This window comes from Megascapheus bottae, chromosome 28, assembly GCF_031878675.1.
Source record: "Megascapheus bottae isolate mThoBot1 chromosome 28, mThoBot2.hap1, whole genome shotgun sequence".
Lineage (NCBI taxonomy): Eukaryota > Metazoa > Chordata > Mammalia > Rodentia > Geomyidae > Megascapheus > Megascapheus bottae.
The window spans coordinates 12,057,570-12,077,316 of NC_143536.1; the positions used below are offsets into that span (position 1 = coordinate 12,057,570).

Here is a 19,747-nt window from a genome sequence, read left to right on the forward strand (position 1 = left end):
GGTAAGGGGTCAGACCAAAAAAACCTTCCCATCTACCTGTATATAGGTGTGGTGAAACATGGCCAGTCTGGACTACAGAATGAGATGAAAGAAAGAAAGAAAGAAAGAAAGAAAGAAAGAAAGAAACAAAGAAACAAAGAAACAAAGAAAGAAAAGAAAAAAGCTGAGCTCACACCAGTAATCCTAGCTATTCAGGAGGCTGAGATCTGAGGATCAAGGTTCAAAGCCAGCCTGGGCACAAAAGGACCTGAGACTCTTATCTCCAACTAACCCCTAGAACAGGGGAAGTGGAGCTTGGCTCAAGGGTAGGGCAGTAGCCCTGAGCTAAAGAGCTCAGGGACAGCACCCAGGCCAAGTTCAAGCCCCATGACCCACAAAAAGAAAAGAAAAGAAAAGAAAGAGACAAAGAGAAAGAGGGGAAGGAAGGAATGGGGAGAGGAGAGACAGAGGGAAAGAGAGGGAGGTAGGAATAGGGAGAGAAGGGGAGAGAGAGAGAAGAAGGGAGGGAGGAAGAGAAGAAGGAAAAGAAGGAGGAAGAAGAGGAGGAGGAGAAAGAAGAGGACATGAAGAATTTGCTGAACAGCACTACTCTTTACATGGGTTCATGAATGAAATAAAATAAAAAGCAGGTAAGAAGCTTGACATATCTGCCCCCATTTTTAAAGTACCTTTGCTTTAAGTCCATTCTCCCTGAAGTCACCCTGCACTCACCCTGGAATCCAGAAAGATATCAATATCTTTATGAGCAGAGACCGTAACAGCCCTTAAGAAACAATAGAGTTTCCTCAGGAGGCTATCCTTTAGGCAAAAGATAACTTGTTTATCCTGACCAGAGATAATTTCTCCAGAATCCTTTCCAAAACAGGACTGAAATAATTGGTCAACCAGGTCACACTTTGACCAGGACTGTTTAATAATTATATCCACTTCTCTCCTCCTGCTCCTTAGTTAAGTACTATCTTTACATGGATATCTGTGCCATATAATGAATCCTCTTTCTTTTTTTTCCTTTCTCTCTTTCTTTTTGTCTGTCGTGGAACTTGAACTCTGGGCCTGGGCCCTGTGCCTGGGCTCTTCAGCTCCAGGCTACCACCTTACCCCTTGAGCCACAGCACCACTTTGTTTTCTGGTGGTCAACTGGAGGTATGAGTTTCACAGACTTTAGTGCCCTGGTTGGCTTTGATATTCCTCAGATCTCAGCCTCCAGAGTAGCTAGGATTACACCTCATCCTGCAGTGAATCCCCTTTCCATCATAAATACCTTTTTGTTTTTGCTGATTTGTTTTTTGAGACACAGTCTCATCATATAACTCAAGCTTGCTTGGAACTAACTTGCCCTTGCCCAGGCAGCCTTAAACTTGAGATCCTCCTATCTCAGCCTCCTGAGTACAAGGATTATAGGAATAAGCCACCATGCATGGCTCATGAACATCTCTTTTGTATTTATGGCTACGCAGCGGCAACATGAAAGGTAACTGGGCAACACATGATGGATCAATTTATACTTTCTGGAAATCAAGCTGATGTAGTAATTTTCCAGCACAACTGTTTCTTTAGGGTTGGTTTATATTGGCTAATATTTATGGCAGGATGGCAATGAAGATATTCCCCCAACCAATTCTTTTTTTTCTTTTTTTCCTTTTCCTTTTGTCGGTCATGGAGCTTGAACTGTGGGCCTGGGCACTGTCCTTGAGCTCTTCTGCTCTGCCCTTAGAGCCATAACGCACTTCCGGTTTTCTAGTGGTTAATTGGAGATAAGTGTTTCACAGACTTTAGTGCCCGAGTTGGCTTCTTTGAACTGTGATCTCAGCCTCCTGAGTAGCTAGGATTACAGGTGTGAGTCATTCAGCCTGGCCTCCAGCCGATTCTTAGTTTCAGTAATTTATGGGAAATAAGGGTGGGCTGTGTGAGGTTGCCTTAAATACTCTGTGGACCCCAACAGAATAAAGGAATAAGGACTGCTGACAACCATCATAAATAAAAAAAGGACACAATGCTATTTTCCTCTTGCTTTTCAAAGTGGAAAGGGTTGATGGCCTTTTGCAATGGGGGCTGCAGGAAAGAGCAGAGAAGACAGTCTTGTTTAATGATGTAAATTCTGCAGTGGGGCCCCAGAGGAGATTGCTGCGTGTCTGATGGTGCAAGTTGCGCAGTGGGGCATCTACTTTGCCAGCCCCCACAGTATGAGCCAGGGCTCCAGACAGCCACCAAGGGAAGGGTGCACCACGTGGCTCTACTCACAGCTCTGCATATGGCAAGTGTTCAATTGATGGTAGTTGAAAGAAATGAAAAGGGGTCACTGGAGATCCCAGGGAAATCCACCCTGCTCCGAGAGCTCTGTTATGTAACGAGTCAGCATTCATTTTCAATAGGAATTAAACTGCATTTTTATTTGTATTTTGGTCATCTTGAGGACTGAACTTTGCCTCAATATTTGCTATGTAAGAAACCACTCTCGCACAAAGGACAGTGCTCAGGCCCTGAGTTCAAGTCCCATGACTGGCAAAAAAAGGATATATTTCTATTCACTCTGTTCTCACACACTTTACAAAGTTATTATTTCCAGTAATTTATTTTGCACTCCTCAATATGTTGGTACAGATTTTATCAGCAAATAAAAATAATTCGCTTCTTAAAAAAAAAAAAAAAAAAAGAAACCACTCTCTGGGGCTGCGAGTTTGGTCTAGGGGTAGGACTGCTTCCCTAGCATGGGTTCAATTCCTTGGTACCACATACATAGAAAAAAAAGTCAGAGTGGTGCTGTAGCTCAAATGGTAGAGCTCTAGCCTTGAGAAAAAAACCCAAGGACAGTGTTCAGGCTCTGACTCCAAGCCGAAGACTGGCAAAAAAATTAGAAAAGAGAAACCACTTTCTCAGAAAACCTTCACCAATCAAGAAGGCCCATGTGCATGCGTGCATGTGTGAGTGTGAATGTGAGAGTGTGTGTGTGTAAACACAGGACCTGGTATTCTCACTTGGTTTTCTCTCTCTCTTTTTTTTTTTTTTGGTGGGTCACGGGGCTTGAACACAGCCTGGGTGCTGTCCCTGAGCTCTTCAGCCCAAGGCTACTACTCTACCCTAGAGCCTAGCTCCACTTCCCATTTTCTAGAGATTAATTGGAGATAAGAGTCTTGGGTCCTTTGGTGACCGGGCTGGCTTTGAACCTTGATCCTCAGATCTCAGCCTCCTAAGTAGTTAGGATTGCAGGCGTGAGCCACCCCGCCGGCTTCACTAGGCTTTCTTGCACCAGCAGCTGGCATTCTACCATGAGACATGCCTCCAGGCTTGTTGCTAGCTAACTGGAGGTAAGTCTCCTAGATTGGAATGCTCAGGCTGGCTTTGAGGCTCAATCATCAGGTTGTGATCCACAGGCACCTAGTTTAGAGGTTCTTTATGAAGCTTTAAGAATGTTCTAAGGCAGCTATAAGGGCTCGGAGAAAAAGATACTAGGCCTTCTACCATATCATAAAGGACTGCAAGGTTCAAGAAGTTACAGATTTGGGATCACAACTGTCAAAATGTATGTAAAATAGGACATTGTCTTCAAGGCTAACAATTTTTGTGTGTGTGTGTGTGCCAGTACTGAGGTTTGAACTCGGGGCTAGGGCATTTTCCCTTAGCTTTGTTGCTGAAGGCTGGTTGCTCTATCACTTGAGCCATAGCTCTTTGGTAGTTAATTGGAGTTTTACAGGCTTTTCTGCCCAGGATAGCTTTCAAACTGTGATCCTTAGATCTTGGCCTCCTGAATAGCTAGGATTATTGGCATGAGCCACCAGTGCCTGATTCTCAAGGACAGCGTAAATCTACAAAGAGAAATTACTGAAGCTGGGCTGGGAGTTTGGCCTAGTGGTAGAGTGCTTGCCTAGCATGCACAAAGACCCAGGTTCGATTCCTTGTTACCACATGCATAGACAAGAGCCAGAAGTGGTGCTGAGGCCCAAGTGGTAGAGCTCTAGCCTTGAGAAAATCCAAGGACAGTGCTCAGCCCCTGAGCTCAAGCCCAGGACTGGCACCAAAAAAAAAAAAAAAAAAAAAAAAATGACTGAAGCTAAAACTCAAAGAACCACAGAAAATAACACATATACCCCTCCAACATTAAATCTAAGAAGAAATAGCCAGGTGTGGTGGTAAAGTCCTATAATACCAGCGCTCAGGAGGCAGAAGGATGGTGAGTTCAAGGCCATAGTAATATCTTAAAAAAAAAAAGGCAAACAAACCTGCCCAGAATCTAGAAGGAAATATGAATGAATAGAACTTCAGGGTTTCGGGGCCGGGAGTTTTGCCTAGTGGTTAAAGTGCTTGCCTAGCATGCACGAAGACCCAGGTTCGATTCCTTGGTACCACATACATAGACAAAAGCCAGAAATGGTGCTGAGGCTCAAGTGGTAGAGTGCTAGCCTTGAGAAAGTCCAAGGACAGGGCTCAGGCCCTGAGCTCAAGCCCAGGACTGGCAAAAAAAAAAAAAAAAAAAAAAGAACTTCAGGGTTTCTTGGGAGTCCTTTCTTCTCCATTACAGAAGGTGTCAGGAATATAGTCCTCTTCTGTAGTATGCACAATACAACCTGTTAGCAGCAAAGGTGGTATATACTTCTGACCAGGAGGAGGAAGAGGATGGACTTTAAGGGATCTTTTTCAGAAGACCAAAACAAGCTGGCTGTGGTGGTGTGCAACTGTGTGCCTGATACTCATGAAGCTGAGGCAGGACTGCTTGAGCCCAAGACTTCAAGACTAGCCTGGACCACATAGTCCCCTGCTTGGGGTGGGGAGGGCAGGTGAAGCCAGACAGATGTGCAGGGTCAGCTCCTCAAGCCAGCAGAGCTGTCTCTTCTCACAGGTGCTCATGGATACTCTGCACAGCCTGAGCTGCCAGCACAGCTGCTGCTGACCTGTGAGGTGTCTATTCTGCAGATCCCTCTGCAGAGGGCCCCAAGGGACTGATGATGCAGAAATCCATCCCTCTGAAGGTGATCCAATCTGACAAATGAGAGGAGCAAGGGAATGCTGGGCAAAGAGCATGCTTTGGAAAGCTATGCCAAAGCGCAGATTTAAGAACAGCAAAACCCTTCATTCCACTGGGAAAGCTCCCCTACAGCTCAGTCACCTACTGAAGGACACTTTTTCACTGCATCCTTTTTCTGTTATGAGTTTTCTTGTGCCAGCTCAAAAGTGATTCTGCATTCTCTCTGCAAGAATGGAAAAAAACTCTAATATGCAGTACTGAGCTAAGGCTTGCAGAAGTCCTGGGAAGGCATGCTTTTCCATGTACTGTTGAGTTGCTGCCAGGCACTGCCTCCTTACTGCAGGGAAGACAAAGGGGTTAAGTCCTTTTCCTTGAAAGCAGGTGGCAACTTAAGAAAGTCCAGGGTTTGGGTTTTGTCTGTGGAAGCGGCAGTGCTGAAAGGGACCATGTTGGTCAGAAAGTGCTTTGGGCAGTATGACAAGTCACTTGCTAAGGAGCCAGCACTCTGGGCTGGAACCCTTTAATTTCAGCACCTACAGGCCAAGGCTCAAGAGGGTAGCAAGGCAAAATTAATAGAGGACATTGTTCTGTTTTTGTCCCTGGTCTGCACACCTCAAGTCAATGCCCCATGCCCATACAAGACTATCACTTCACTGCCCCCTCTCTGAAACAGTTCCTCTCATCTCCCTTTTTAGACTTAAAGAAAAGGAACTGAGTAAGAGGCTCCAAATATAGTTGCTTTAAGTTTTGTAGATGAGAATTTACACGGGCCAAAGGGGGTGGTGGTGGAATATAATCAAAGCAGAAAAATTAGGTCCTGGGAAAAAAAAGGGAAGAAAAAAACCCCCCAAAAAACAAAAGAACCCACCAACCTCATGAAAATACTGCTAGCCAAAGAATTTGGATTTCAGCCACCAAAGTTAGGACTGGGTTTAACAAGTCCTCAAAACTTTCAAGTCCACACACACACACACACACACACACACACACACACACACACGTATAATTTTATAAATAGAAATATAAAGTATCTTTCTGTGTCTTAAGCTAAAAAAATCAATTTAGATAGTAAAAATTTAAGAACTGAATAGATTTCAACTTGTCCTCAAGAATATCAAGATTCTAATACCAGTAAATTTTGAAAAGTTGTGATGTACTTAACATCTGCATTCCATCTCCCCTTTAAAAAGAAATGTAACTGGGGCTGGAGTGTAGCTCGGGGACAAAATATGCATTTAGCATGCATGAAGCCCCGAGTTCAATATTCATCACCAAAGCAAACAAATCAAATGAAGAAATGCAAGTATCACACATGTCAATGACTTCATTTATATCCCTTATGTAAAGTTCTAGAATAAACATAAAAGACAAGAACAAGGTCCTGAGATCCTAGACTAAGAAAAAAAAAGACAAGCAGAAGTTAACAGGATATCTCCAGAAAGGAGGTAGGTGAGAGACTATTCATCACTCATCCTCTTATAAGTTAGAAATTTTGCCCTGTACATAACCAGGTCTAGAAGAAATGCTGCTGCATCAATCAAAACACCATTCCCATCTCTACTCCTTACTATTTCAAGCCAATCACCATTTTTTTTGGGGGGGGGGCAGTCCTGGGGTTTGAACTCAGGGCCTGAGCACTGTCCTAGGGCTTTCTACAAGGCTAGACTCTACCACTTGAACCACAGCACCATTTCCTAGTTTTTTATGGTTGTGGTACCAGGGAATAGAACCCGGTCTTCCTGCATGCTAGGCAAGCACTCTACCACTAGGCCAAACTCCTGGTCCTCAATCACCATTTTTTGTTTTTGCTTTTTTGTTGGTCATGGGGCTTGAACTCTGGGCCTGGGCACTGTCCCTTAGCTCTTCAGCTCAAGGCTAGTGCTCTACCACTTTGAGCCATATCACTCTACAGTGACAGACTTGAGTAAAAGGAGCTCAGAGACAGCATCCAGGCCCTAAGTTTAAGCCCCACAACTAAAAAGAAAACAAAACAAAACAAAATCAGGTAAGAGTATAACTGTTCTTTGCCTACATCTCTCCCTCCTCACCTGGAGCCCTTCAGGGAACCCATGGTTACATGGCATAAAATATGAAAGTCTAGTGAATAACAGACTGCTTCCCACATTTCACATGCTCTCATTCACTCAGCTAAGGACCCACTTCCCCACCACTGGGGACTCTTCCCAGTCTCAACCATGAGACAGGAAATGCAATCGCTCTAAAAGTGTGACATGTAAAACATGTCCAAGGGAACAAAAGAACAAACTTAACATGCAGTGACAGCCAGTAAACGTCACTAAGCCTTTAGTAAGAAGAAAAACAGTAACAAGACAAGCAGGAATGTTTTCATTTCCAAGAAGACTGAGCAATCACCAGAAGGACTTTGCTCCTCTAGAGCAGGGATTCCTGTCAGCACAGCCCATGCATGCTCTGCACTGGACTGAGAAGTGTGGGGCTGGCTGTACTATCACATACACTGAAGAATGCAGACCTCCGGCAAATCAACAAGGGAGTCAACCAGAGAAACAGCTCAGGAAAGAGGAGACCTGACAAGGTCTGATCCAATTGCCACAACTACTCTCTGAATGTAAAGATATCCATGCAAGGAAAAACTTCCTGAAGGTCCGTGTTGGGAGCTTTGATTGTTAACCCCTGCCCTGATCAACAGCCACCCAGACACCTGGTTCAGAAAGGAGCAGGATAGCAGTACAGGATGGAACTCAAGAAGAGTTGGGACTAAGTTAAACCAGGTATGGTGATCACATTTGTAATCCCAGCACTCAAGAGGCTGAGGCAGGAAGATTACAAGTTGAAAACTAACTCGGGCTACAAACATGATTCAAAATAATAATAATAATAATAATAATAATAATAATAAGAAGAAGAAGAAGAAGAAGAAGAAATGGAAAGGAGAGAGTAAAGAAAAAAAGGAAGGAGGGCAATGGCTAAGGAAGAAAATACATGGTTAGGGGCCAGGAGTGTTGCTTAGGGTTCAATTCCTTGGTACCACATACACAGAATAAGCCAGAAATGGTACTGTGGCTCAAGTAGTAGAGTGCTAGCCTTAAGCAAAAAAACCCTCAGGGACAGTGCCCAGGCTGTGAGTTGAGAGTCCAGGACTGGCAAAAAAGAAAAGAAAAGAAAAAGAGAAAAATAGGTGGTTAGGATGGTTACTACCATTTCTTCACTTAGAAGAAAAGCCACCCTGATTGTCCCATGTGTTCCATTTTCACATTATTTAAAGGACAGACTAGGTTCATCTCACAAATGTCTACTACTATATGCTGTGTCCTAATTGTGCTGCTCCTATGACGCTTAGAGTTTGATATGACGATGACTACGCACCCCTCCTCACTTGTCCGAGAGTCTCTTTTTATTTTCATTCATTCATTTATCCATTCATTCATTTATTTATTTTGTAGCACTGAAGATGGAATCCAGGACTCACATATGTTAGGCAAGTACTCTGTCACTGAGCTATATTCCAAGCCAGCTACCTTATGTTTTTTTTTTGCCAGTCCTGGGCTTGAGCTCAGGGCCTGAACACTATTCTTGGACTTTCTCAAGACTAGAGCTCTACCACTTGAGCCTCAGCACCATTTCCAGCTTTTTTCTATGTATGTGGTACCGAGGAATCGAACCCGGGTCTTCATGCATGCTAGGCAAGCACTCTACCAGTAGGCCAAACTCCTGGCCCTACCTTATGTTTTTAAAAAAGACAAGCATGGTTGCTCACACTTGTAACCTCAACTACTTAGGAGTTAGACTGAGAAGCTCACAGTTCATGATCTCCAAAAGTTAGAAAGATCCCATTTCAACTAGTTGCTGGCATTTTACCAGTGGCATGCACCTGCTACTTGGCATAGGTAGGAGAACTACAAACCAAAAAGAGATGGGAGCATGGCTCAAATGATTGTCTGCCTGGCAAGTATAGGAACATGAATGTGAATCCCAATGCTGCAAAAAAAAAAAAAAAAAAAAAAAAAAAGGAAAAGGGTCCTCAGAGGTAAATACTAAAGTTCACTTAACAGACAGCAAGACAGGTAAGACTAGCTCGATTATTAGAAGGTGAGTCAGTAGTAGAGAAACCATATTTCAGACTTTCTCTTTGAGTCAGTGTGGTCACTGAACCCATAAAGACAGGCTCTTTCAAGGCAGTTCAGAGAAAGCCAACTGAGAAAACAAGCTATGTTATGTCCTTCTGTCAAGGTGGTCGTGGTGGCTGAGGCAAATGAACCTGAACCATGGGACACAAGAGTGAAGAGCTTTCTATTTAGTCCTCACAATAACTTGTGAAGAACAAGTTCACAGATGAAGAAACTGAAGCCCAAAGAGTCTCCACTTGTCAAATAACACAGCTAGAAAGTGGTAGTGCCAACACCTTCCCCCACTGCCCCATGATGAAGTTACATGTCCCACTCTGCCCAGCAAGGCCACTCCTCTCTGAATGAAACTGGCAGAAACACACCAGCTCCAGGCTAAAGAGTATGAGAAGCAGGTTGCCACACATCCTGCAGCCCCTCAGATGTTGAATGGCAGGTTCTTTTAGGGCCAGCCCATCTACCTTGACCAACAGGAACATCGAGTTTGGTAATGTGCCTAGTGAAAGCCTAGAACAAGCCTGCCAAGTTAATGGGCCTTTTGAGATTTGAATGAAAATTGATTAATCAAAATCAGTCTCCTGAGTCCCACAAGCAATTAAAGACCTCAAAATGAAAAGAAGCAAAGTTAGACAAATGCCACATGTAAGAGAACATTCTTACAGAGATCTTTTTCTGTGGAGAACAAGACAGTGGGGGAGGGGGAGAGGAGCAATGGGAGAGGAGGAGGAATTTGCTCAAAATATACTGGGCATGAATGGAAACATGACACAATGAAATCCCTCATATTACAAATAAATGTTAACCAAAAAAGAAAAAAGGAAAAAAAGGAAAGTTCCTCTGGGTTTTTAAGGAAAAAAGGATGAAGGGTGGCTTTTTCTAAGCAATATTTGAACCAAGTGAAAAGAGAGGCTCAAGACCACAGAACAAGACTGCAGGGGACTATTTTCCCACCTATGCAATGGGCTACTCAGTAGAGAACTGTAGTTCTATAGCCCTTCACTCAATGTGTAGAACTCCCTGCTGCATGCAAGAACTGTACCCCACACAGGAGCACACACAGTAAACGAAGCAGTCTCCCCACATGGCTCTTATAGATGCAGAGGCCAGAGACAAGACTGAAGGGGACCTTGCCCTCCATATAACCGCCACCAAAGCTCACAGCAGGGGTTTTCTGAAGGAGGTGGAACACTATGGTAGTTCTCACATGAACAGAGGCTTGGCTGGACACGGCAAGATGGGTCAGATTTAGAAAGAGAAGTGCAAGGGTGACACAGAGAGCACCCACAAAATACTAGTATAGCAAGGTGTGGACTTGAGACCAACACTGGCGGGGGAGTAGGCTGGGTATTGAGTGATTTATAGCCTGTCTTATTTCATTCTCAGGGTAACCCAACAGCCAAAGCTAAGGCCCACATATGCATGCATGTTCAGAGGTCTGTGAGACTCCTTGCCTGGTTGGAGGAAGGCCTTGGAAGAGGGAAGGAGTGATGAGGTTAGAGAGGGAGGAGCAGGTTCAAGGGATCTTGGATGTCAGGATATGTCACTAAATCCTGAGAAGATGCAGAGGTCCTGTCACATGACAAGTGACACCTAGAGCACCAAGACTGCTGTTCACGCCTCCTCCCTGAAATGCTTTCTTTCTGGGATTCCTGGAGACCCCATTCTCTGCTTTCCCTCCTATCCAATATTCTAGGCATTCTCTGTTTCCTGTGTGCCTTCACTACTACCTCTTCCTCCTCCTCCCCTCCCTCCTCCTTCTCCTCCTCCTCTTCTTCTTCTTCTTCTTCTTCTTCTTCTTCCTCTTCCTCTTCCTCTTCCTCTTCTTCTTCTTACCCCAGGATTCAGTCTGGGGTTCTCCATCTACATTTTTTTGGGGGTGGGTCACAGGAACTCTGGGCCTGGATACTGTCCCTGAGGTCTCCAGCTCAAGGCTACTGCCCTACCCCTTTAGCCACAGCACCCCTTCTAGTTTTCTAGTGGTTAATTGGAGATAAGACTTCAGTGCCTGGGCTGGTTTTGAACCTCAATCCTCAGATTTCAGCTTCCTGAGTAGGATTACAGGAGTAAGCCACTGTGCCTGGCTTTAGTCCTCAACTCTTGTCTTAGGAAATTTCATGTTCTATAAACCAACCTCAGCTATAGAACAGTTTCCTAGTGTTTCATTCACTGGGTCTGCCAGGATCAGGCTCCAGCTTGCTGTTTTAACTATACTGAATTTGACAGTGCCAGCCAATTGGAAGGGTAAGTACATACATGCTAAGAAAGGAAAAGGGGAGAAGATCAGGTGGCACAGTCTGAAATGGGGGAAATGTTCAGGCCATTCCTTCGGTGAAGCCAGCTCACTATAGCCTACTCCCATTGGCCCTCCCATCACTCGCCACCCCACAGGCCCTGTGTCCTCAAGTACCTTGTTCTCACTGCTCTGCTCTGGCTGATCCCACCTGGCTTATCCTCTCATGCTCTGTGGGGCTGCTGCAACTTAGCCTTCCAATCCCAGCTTAGGTGACATCACTTCATAGACACCTATCTTAAGGTATTCTGTCCCCACCTCCTCGTATTTTTACTTTTTTCTGAATTTCCTAAATGTCTTCCATGAACCAGAAGCTGTTGTATGTGCTAGGGATGCAGCAGTGAATGAGATAGACAAAAATCCTTTCCTTCAAGGAATTTCAACCTCATGGTAGACAGATAATCAAGATACAACTAAGTAAAACATATATCTCATCAATCCTTTTCCAACAAAGAGATAAGGGGAGGATATAAGTATGGGGCAGGGGGAAGGTGGCTGAAATTAAATAGGGTGGCCATAGACAGTCTCTGAGAAGTTGACAAGTAATACCATCCAGGGAAAAGCCTGTTAGGTTTAAAAAAAAAAAGGCCAGGGGCTGGGAGTTTGGCCTAGTGGTAGAGTGCTTGCCTAGCATGCACGAAGACCCGGGTTCAATTCCTCAGTACCATATACATAGCAAAAAGCTGGAAGTGGTGCTGAGGTTCAAGTGGTAGAGTGCTGGCCTTGAGAAAGTCCAAGGACAGTGCTCAAGCCCTGAGCTCAAGCCCACAACTGGCCAAAAAAAGGCTAGAGATGGGGTGTTGCTCAGAGGTATAATTTATGTTTAGCATGTACAAGATCTTGGGTGCAAGCCTTGGCACTCAAAAAGAGAAAATAAAGGAAAGAAAGAAACAAAGATGGGAGTGCATCTGGCAGTCTGAGGCAACTAAATGAGCTAAATGAGCAGTGAGGTGGAGAATGGGTATGTGTCTCCGGGAGAATGAAGGGACCTACAGTCAAGTAAGAATGCTGCTTTTTACTCTGGGTTACCCAGCCTCTGAGGGGTAATTCTGAGCAGAACAGTCCTAAGATCAGACTTACAATTTTTTTGAAGTAGTTGTAGTACTTATTTTTCACCAGTCCTGGGGCTTGAGCTCAGAGTCTAGGCACTGTCTTTTGCTCAAGGCTAGCACTCTACCACTTGAGCCACAGTGCCACTTTTCTGTTAATGTGGTACTGAGGAATCAAACCCAGGGCTTCATCCATGCTGGATAAGCACTGCTACCACTAGGTCACATCAGCCCCAATTATTATTATTATTATTTTTTTTTTGCCAGTCCTGGGCTTGAGCTCAGGGCCTGAGCACTGTCCTTGGACTTTTTCAAGGCTAGAGCTGTACCACTTGAGCCTCAGCACCACTTCCGGCTTTTTTCTATGTATGTGGTACCAAGGAATCAAACCCGGGTCTTCGTGCATGCTAGGCAAGCACTTTAACCACTAGGCCAAACTCCTATTATTATTATTTTTTTTGGGGGGCCCCTTTCTCTTTCTGGCCCCGCTCGCTCCGGCCCTGCTCGCTCCGGCCCGGCTAGGCCCCCTTTCTAGCTCCAGCCCCGCTCGCTCCGGCCCCGCTCGCTCCGGCCCCGCTCTCTCCGGCCCGGCTAGGCCCTCTTTCTAGCTCCGGCCCCGCTCGCTCCGGCCCGGCTAGGCCCTCTTTCTAGTTCAGGCCCCGCTCGCTCCGGCCCGGGTCGCTCCCGCACGCTCCTGGCCCCGCTCGCTCCGGCCCGCTCGCTCTGGCCCCGCTTGCTTCCGCCCGGCTCGCTCCAGCTTGCTCTTGGCCCCGCTCGCTCCGGCCCTGCTCCTGCCTTGCTCTGGCCCCGCTCGCTCCGGCCCGGGTCGCTCCCGCACGCTCCTGGCCCCGCTCGCTCCGGCCCGGCCAGCTCTCGCTTGCTCCTGGCTCTGCTCGCTCCGGCCCCTTCTTGCTCTGGCCCCGCTCGCTCCGGCCCCTTCTTGCTCTGGCCCCGCTCGCTCCGGCCTCGCTGGCTCTGGCTCGGCTCGCTCCCGCACGCTCCGGTCCTGCTCGCTCCGGCCCCGCTCGCTCCGGCCACCACTCGGTTGGGCTTTTTTGTTCACTTCAGCTCAGCTCGCTTCTTTCGCTCTCTGTCGCCGTCGCAGTCTTGTCTCTGCCACTTTTCCGGCTTGGTTGTGTCTCGTCTCTGCCACTTCCGGCTTGGTTGTGTATGTGGGATACCGAGGAATCGAACCCGGGTCTTTGTGCATGCTAGGCAAGCACTTTAACCGCTAGGCCAAACTCCCGGGCCCCTATTATTATTTTTTTAAGGGGTTGTGGTATTGGGGTTTGAACTCAGGGCCCCACACTTACTAAGCAAGTATACTACCTTTTAAGTCATGTCTTTCAACCCTTTTTTGTTTGAATTATTTTTTAGAGGTGGTCTTGTGATTTTACCCAGGGTGAGCGTCAGGTCCTCCTACCTATACTCCCCTTGTAGCCAGTACATTAGGCATGCACCACACCTTGCCTGTTGGTTGAGAGGGGGTTCTTGCTATCTTTTTGCCCAGGCTACCCTCAAATTCACATTCTCTGATCATTGTCTCTCAAGTGGATGGAATCACAGGTGTGTGTCACCATGTCTGGCCATGGACTCACAATTGAATACACTCTGGCAGCCACATTTTTATTTATTTTTTTTATTTTTTTATTTTTTTGCCAGTCCTGGGCTTGAGCTCAGGGCCTGAGCACTGTCCTTGGACTTTCTCAAGGCCAGCACTCTACCACTTGAGCCTCAGCACCACTTCCAGCTTTTTCTATATATGTGGTACCAAGGAATCGAACCCGGGTCTTCGTGCTTGCTAGGCAAGCACTTTAACCACTAGGCCAAGTTCCTGGCCCCTTTTATTTTTTTTCATGACTTGTCAGTTCTAATCACTGCATTTGTTTTCCATTTCTGCCTTACCTCTCTCCCCCAGGAGAAAACAACCCTATAAGAACAGTCTGGCTTCTTTACTTTATTAACACAATACAGTGCCACACACTAGCAGATCTCAATAGATAGTGACTGAATGAGTGCTGATCTTGAGAAGTCTGTTTTGACTCAATATCTAGGAATTCAATCCTTTAAGATCAGAGAATAGGGCCGGGAGTTTGGCCTAGTGGTTAAAGTGCTTGCCTAGCATGCACGAAGACCCGGGTTGGATTCCTCGGTACCACATACATAGAAAAAGCCAGAAATGGTGCTGAGGCTCAAGTGGTAAAGCTCTAGCCATGAGAAAGTCCAACGATAGTGCTCAGGCCCTGAGCTCAAGCCCAGGACTGGCAAAAAAAAAAGATCAGAGAATAATCTTTTTCAGATAGAAGCAGATCTAACAGACAGATAGCTCTACTGAAACTGTCATTCTACCTTCAATGTAGAATTAAAATCCTAAAAGCAATTCGTGTGTAATTTAAAAAATATCTCCTGGGGCCGAAGTTTGGCCAAGGGGTAGAGTGCATGCACGAAAGACTGGGTTTGATTCCTCGGTACCACATACATAGAAAAAAGCCAGATGTGGTGCTGTGGCTGGAGTGGTAGAGTTCTAGTTTTGAGAAAGCCCAAGGACAGTGCTCAAGCCCTGAGCTCAAGGCCCAGGACTGGCCCCCGCCACCCAAAAAAAAAAAAAAAAATCTCCTGCCCTACAGAACTCAGCTACTGAAGTGCTGAAAAATTAAGCAAACAAACACTGAAATGTTTTGAGACTTGACTTCCATCTTCTGGCTTAGGTACACAGGTAACTAAGGCATCCTGGTTGCTGATAAACTCTGGAACTATGGAATTAACCAGCCACAAGCCTATCTTAGATACTCTCCTGGTGAAGGCTATGACCAAGACTGAGCATTCAAAGAGCTTGCTGCTTGGGAATCTAGGACCACAGTGAGCTCCATCAGCTAACAGGAGACAATCCAAGCACAAGGTGTTTTTTGTTTGTTTTAAGCTACCAAGATTCAACACATACGAAGCCTTCCTAGAATAGGATGTCAGTCACAATTGTTGTTTACCATGTCCCCGCTCCTTTCCAAATCCTAGTCTCTGAAGACCTCAGGCACTCTGGGGGCTCACTGGTGCTAGAAACAGTTGTTCAGGAACAGTCAATCCCTACCCCTCTGGGAAGACATGATAATGGACAGAACATTAGAGTGCAGGTCAGTTTACTTGCCAAACATTTGCTGTGCCTGACTCAGTGACAGACACCTCACTAGGTGTTAAGAGACACAGTTTTTTTTGTTTCTTTTTTCAGTATTGAGGTTCAGGACCTTGTGCTTGCTAGGCAGGCACTCTACCATTTCAACCATGCCTTCAGCTCAAGACAAATTGTGGTGGAGGACTAAGAAACAAGTAAACAGATAACTGTCAGAGGATGTCAAGGAGGGACATATAGCAAGGGCAGTTGAGTTGGAGTGACAACTTGATGGAAGCACCAAGCAGTGACCTAGTAGAGGAGATAGGGCCAGGGGTAATGCTTCAGGGGAGGGAGTACAGAGCACAAGCAGAGAAGTAAAAAGGTTGGGCTTGCAGAAGCGGCAAGCAGTACAGCTGACTGAAAGATGGAAGGTGAAGCACCAGTTGGAAGAATAAGGAAGGAGACACAGGCTGGGGTTAGACTTGAAAGGCCTTAGATGCCAGGCCAACAAATGTGAGTTTAGCTTGAGGACAATCGAAATTCACCAATGGGTTTTTACAAGCAAGATGTTTGGAAGGATCCCTACCTGCTCAGGTGATTATTTGTTCAACTCAGTGGGAAGAGATAAAAACCCCTTCTGGACTGTGATAACATCAATGACCTATCTTGGACAGAAAGACCTGATCAGAAAAAGGAACATCTTCAAGAAACCCACCAAAGTGCAAAACCCAGATCCAGGCCTTGCTTGCTTCCTGTCAGCACTTTTTAAGCTTTGCTGCTGGACGTGAGTGCTTCCTGGGCAGGGAGCAGTTCGGACACTGAAGTTTCAAGAATGACTAGAAAAAGATGAAAGTCCACGGCCAAACTCTATACTCAGTACCAATGGACTGAAGTTTTTCTGAAACACTTTTAGGAAGTGAAACAAGAAGGCTAAGGGAAGTCCTAAGTACATAAAGGTCTGTTTGCAGAACGAAGTAACACTGCTTAAACCAGGATCTGACACAGGCCCTCCTCCTCAGACACAGGCCCCAGCAGGCACTGACTGGATTCAAGTCAAGGCAGCCACCAAAGTAGCAGGCTCTGCACAATTTCTTCATCTAACACCCACAGATACCAGGGGTAAGGAAAAAGGCAAGGGGTGGTCAGTAGTATTTTGGAGCTGAAGCAAAGGAAACTCAGTGAAAGTAAATTGTGCAGGTGACACTTCTGGGAAGTCACTGAGATGGGGTTGGAGCCCAGGGCTGACAGAAGGGGTGTCAGGGAAGAGTCTTTTCATCATACCTATCCTTCAAGCCACTCATCATTGAACTAGACTCACATAAGCTCTAAAAGATCTGCTATCTGGTGAAACTGCCCCTCATAACAGTTTCTAAGAGGTCAGAGATGCCTGGTGGGCTCAACTCTGGACAGTGAAGCAGAGGCTCTGAGCTCTGCTCATTTGCTTTCCATCTGTGACAAGTCACTTTATCTCAAAATCCTCCTAAGAAGGATGGGGATAAGGTAGCAATATTAAGTTTCAGTGAATTGAATGGAACTAGGGAAATAGATCAGAGTTTAAAAAAGAGGGAAGGAATTACAATGACATCAATAACCACAGCTTTCTTCAGAAACATGCAGAAACCACCGATTCATTAAGGCTTATGTACAAGGAGTAGACAGAAAGGTGCTGCTATCAGGGAAACAGAGACAAAATTGTCACAAGTGAAATGCCTGCAAAAGGAAAAAGGCTCAGCTTCAGAGTCCTCCTCCAACTACCAAACCATGTCACCATCTCCCAGACACAGGCCTGCATATTTTCCAGGTGCTCAAAGACCCCTCCTTTGGGTATATTTTTCTAGTATCTAGGACCAAAGGATCCCCTAGGGGTTAAGTGGTTCTTTTCTCTTCCTTGGGAAAGGAATGCAGCTCTACTGCTCTCCCGAGGTTATACATAGCACTGTAAATGGCCGGGTTTGTGTCTCACCATTCTGTTCCCCATAGTCAGGAAAAACTTAAATGCTTGTCCTAAGAGATTAGGCCACTTACAAGTTCCTAAAGAAAGTCAATCAAATGCCCCCTTAAAAGATCAGACAAGAAGCCAAGCAATAAGGCCACATCTCATCATTAATCCAAATGAATAAAAATCAACTCTGGGCTAGGAGTTTGGCCTAGTGGTGGGGTGTTTGCCTATCATGCACAAAGACCCAGGGTTCGATTCCTTGGTCCCACACACACAGAAAAAGCCGAAAGTGGTTCTATGGCTCAAGTGATAGAGCTCTAGCCTTGAGAAAGTCCAAGGACAGTGCTCAGGCTCGAAGTTCAAGCCCCAGGACTGGCAAAAAACAAAAACAAACAAACAAAAAAAAAAAAAACAAAAAACTCCAACACCCTAATCCTGCTTCTTTCGTCGCCATACTTTGCTGGTCCCTGAACATCTAGGTGAGAAACTCTGCTTCTGTTTCCATCACTGGAATAACCTTAACTTTCCATCTGTGACTTCACCTCCGTGTGCCTCAGTGTCCCAAGTGATCAAAAAAAAAAAATAGGGCAACAGAAGCTACCTGAGGAAAGCTGCGGTGAGACTTAATTGTAGCACTGGGAGGCAAAAGCTTCGCACACAGTAGGGGCAGAATAATCAGTCACTGGTAATTGTTGGCGTTTGATAGCCTTATCACAGGTGTCCTCATTCCGTCAACTGGTCCCCGAGGACCCAAAGGGCAGGTCGAGCCCTAGCCTTCCAAGGGGCGAAGGCACAGCGTTATTTCTGCGTCCCCGCCCCTCCCTCCTCGCCCCCCAGGCCCACACCTTGGAAACCGTGGCAGAGGGAAGCCCCAGAACGCCGAGGAGGCCTCAGAGTTGTCTCCCCGGCCAGGGACGGGCTTCCCCGGCTCAAGTCTAGAAATCGCTGCAGACCCCGGGTGAGCCGAGTGCAGGCGGCAGACTGAGGCGCCGAGCGCGGAGTCAATGAATGAACCCGCAGCCTTCCCGCCTCCGGCGGCGGGAGACGCCGCTCGCGCCCCGCCGCCGCCGCCGCGTCCTCCCCGTGACCTCCGACCCCGCAGCCCCTCACCTCGGACCCCGGACGCCGTCCCATTCCTTCCCCAGCCTCGCCGAGCTCCCTGTTTCCTCACCCGCAGGTCCAAACGACTCAGGGCGCTACGACTCGGTTCGGCTCGACAGCAAAATGTCCGCGGCCTCCTCCTCCGGTTCCCCCGGTGCGTCGGTGCAGCCGGCCGCTCTGAGCCCCGCGGCTGTCACCTGCCGGGCGGGCACTTCCGGTGGACGCACGGCCCGGCGGGGAGGGGGGGCTGCCACAGCCGCGCGCGCCCGGGCACTTCCGGTGGACGCACGACCGGGGGCGGGGTCAATAGTACAACCCCAGAGGGGTGGAGCCTTTGGTGGGCGGGCCTTGGTGGGCGTGGTCGAAGGGGGCGTGGCCTGTCTATATTAACCTAGGCGGCTTCCACTTTGCTTCGCGCTGCTGTCCCAGTTGGTGCTTAGAAAAACTAAGTTACTTTAACGGGATGGAGCCAAAAACGGTTATGAAGACTTTAAGGTCTATCCCTTTCCGGGTTTCAGGGGGAGAAACTGAGGTTCTGAGAGAGTTTTACCCAAGGTCACTGTCCTTGGGAATGAGAGTCAAAACTAGAACTGTAACTGCCCAGATGCCAGACTAAGCTAGTCTAAAGCTAGAAGTTTGCTACAGCCCTTTGAGAATTCAGTGTTCTGGGGAAAACATCACAGCCTGCTTGGAGCATTATCACCATGTGTTATTTCCTTTTTTTTTTTTGCCAGCACCTCAGTGACCATATCATGCCATTAATTCTTTCCTCCTTCTAAATAAGTTCTTGTTCAACCCCTTTAGCATTATATACTATCTACTCTTTAAAGGTGCTTTATTGAATAAATAATATTTTCATTGTGCACAAATGGAAATACAATAGTAGGAAGAAAACAAAAAGAACATGCAGTTCCATTGCCCTGCAACAGTGACTTTGTGTGTGTGTGTGTGTGTACTGGGGCTTACACTTAGGGCTCAGTTGTTGTTTTTTTTTTTTTTTTTGCTCAAAGCTGGTGCTCCACTACTTGAGCCACAGCTCTACTTCTGGCTTTTTGGTGGTTAATTGATGATGAGAGTCTCATAGACTTTGTTTCCTAGGTTGGCTTTGAACTGCAATCCTGAGATTTCAGTCTCCTGCATAGCTAGAATTACAAGCATGGGCTGCTAGTGCCCAGAAACAATTATTTTTAATATTTTGA

At 46.4% G+C, this 19,747-nt stretch overlaps 1 protein-coding gene across 4 annotated transcripts in view; it reads right to left on the bottom strand.

Annotated features, from left to right (window-relative positions):
- Window positions 1-18,758, bottom strand: part of Ap1b1 (adaptor related protein complex 1 subunit beta 1) — a 49,331-nt gene extending 30,573 nt beyond the window's left edge. For 2 of the 4 annotated variants that reach the window (XM_090320426.1, XM_090320423.1), the window contains exon 1: window positions 18,619-18,758. The gene's annotated coding sequence lies outside the window, so the exon portion shown is untranslated. Of the gene's footprint in view, window positions 1-18,048; window positions 18,072-18,557 lie in introns of those variants that run through there. The other 2 variants (XM_090320424.1, XM_090320425.1) reach the window with 2 other exon arrangements.
- Window positions 18,759-19,747: the final 989 nt, after the last annotated feature.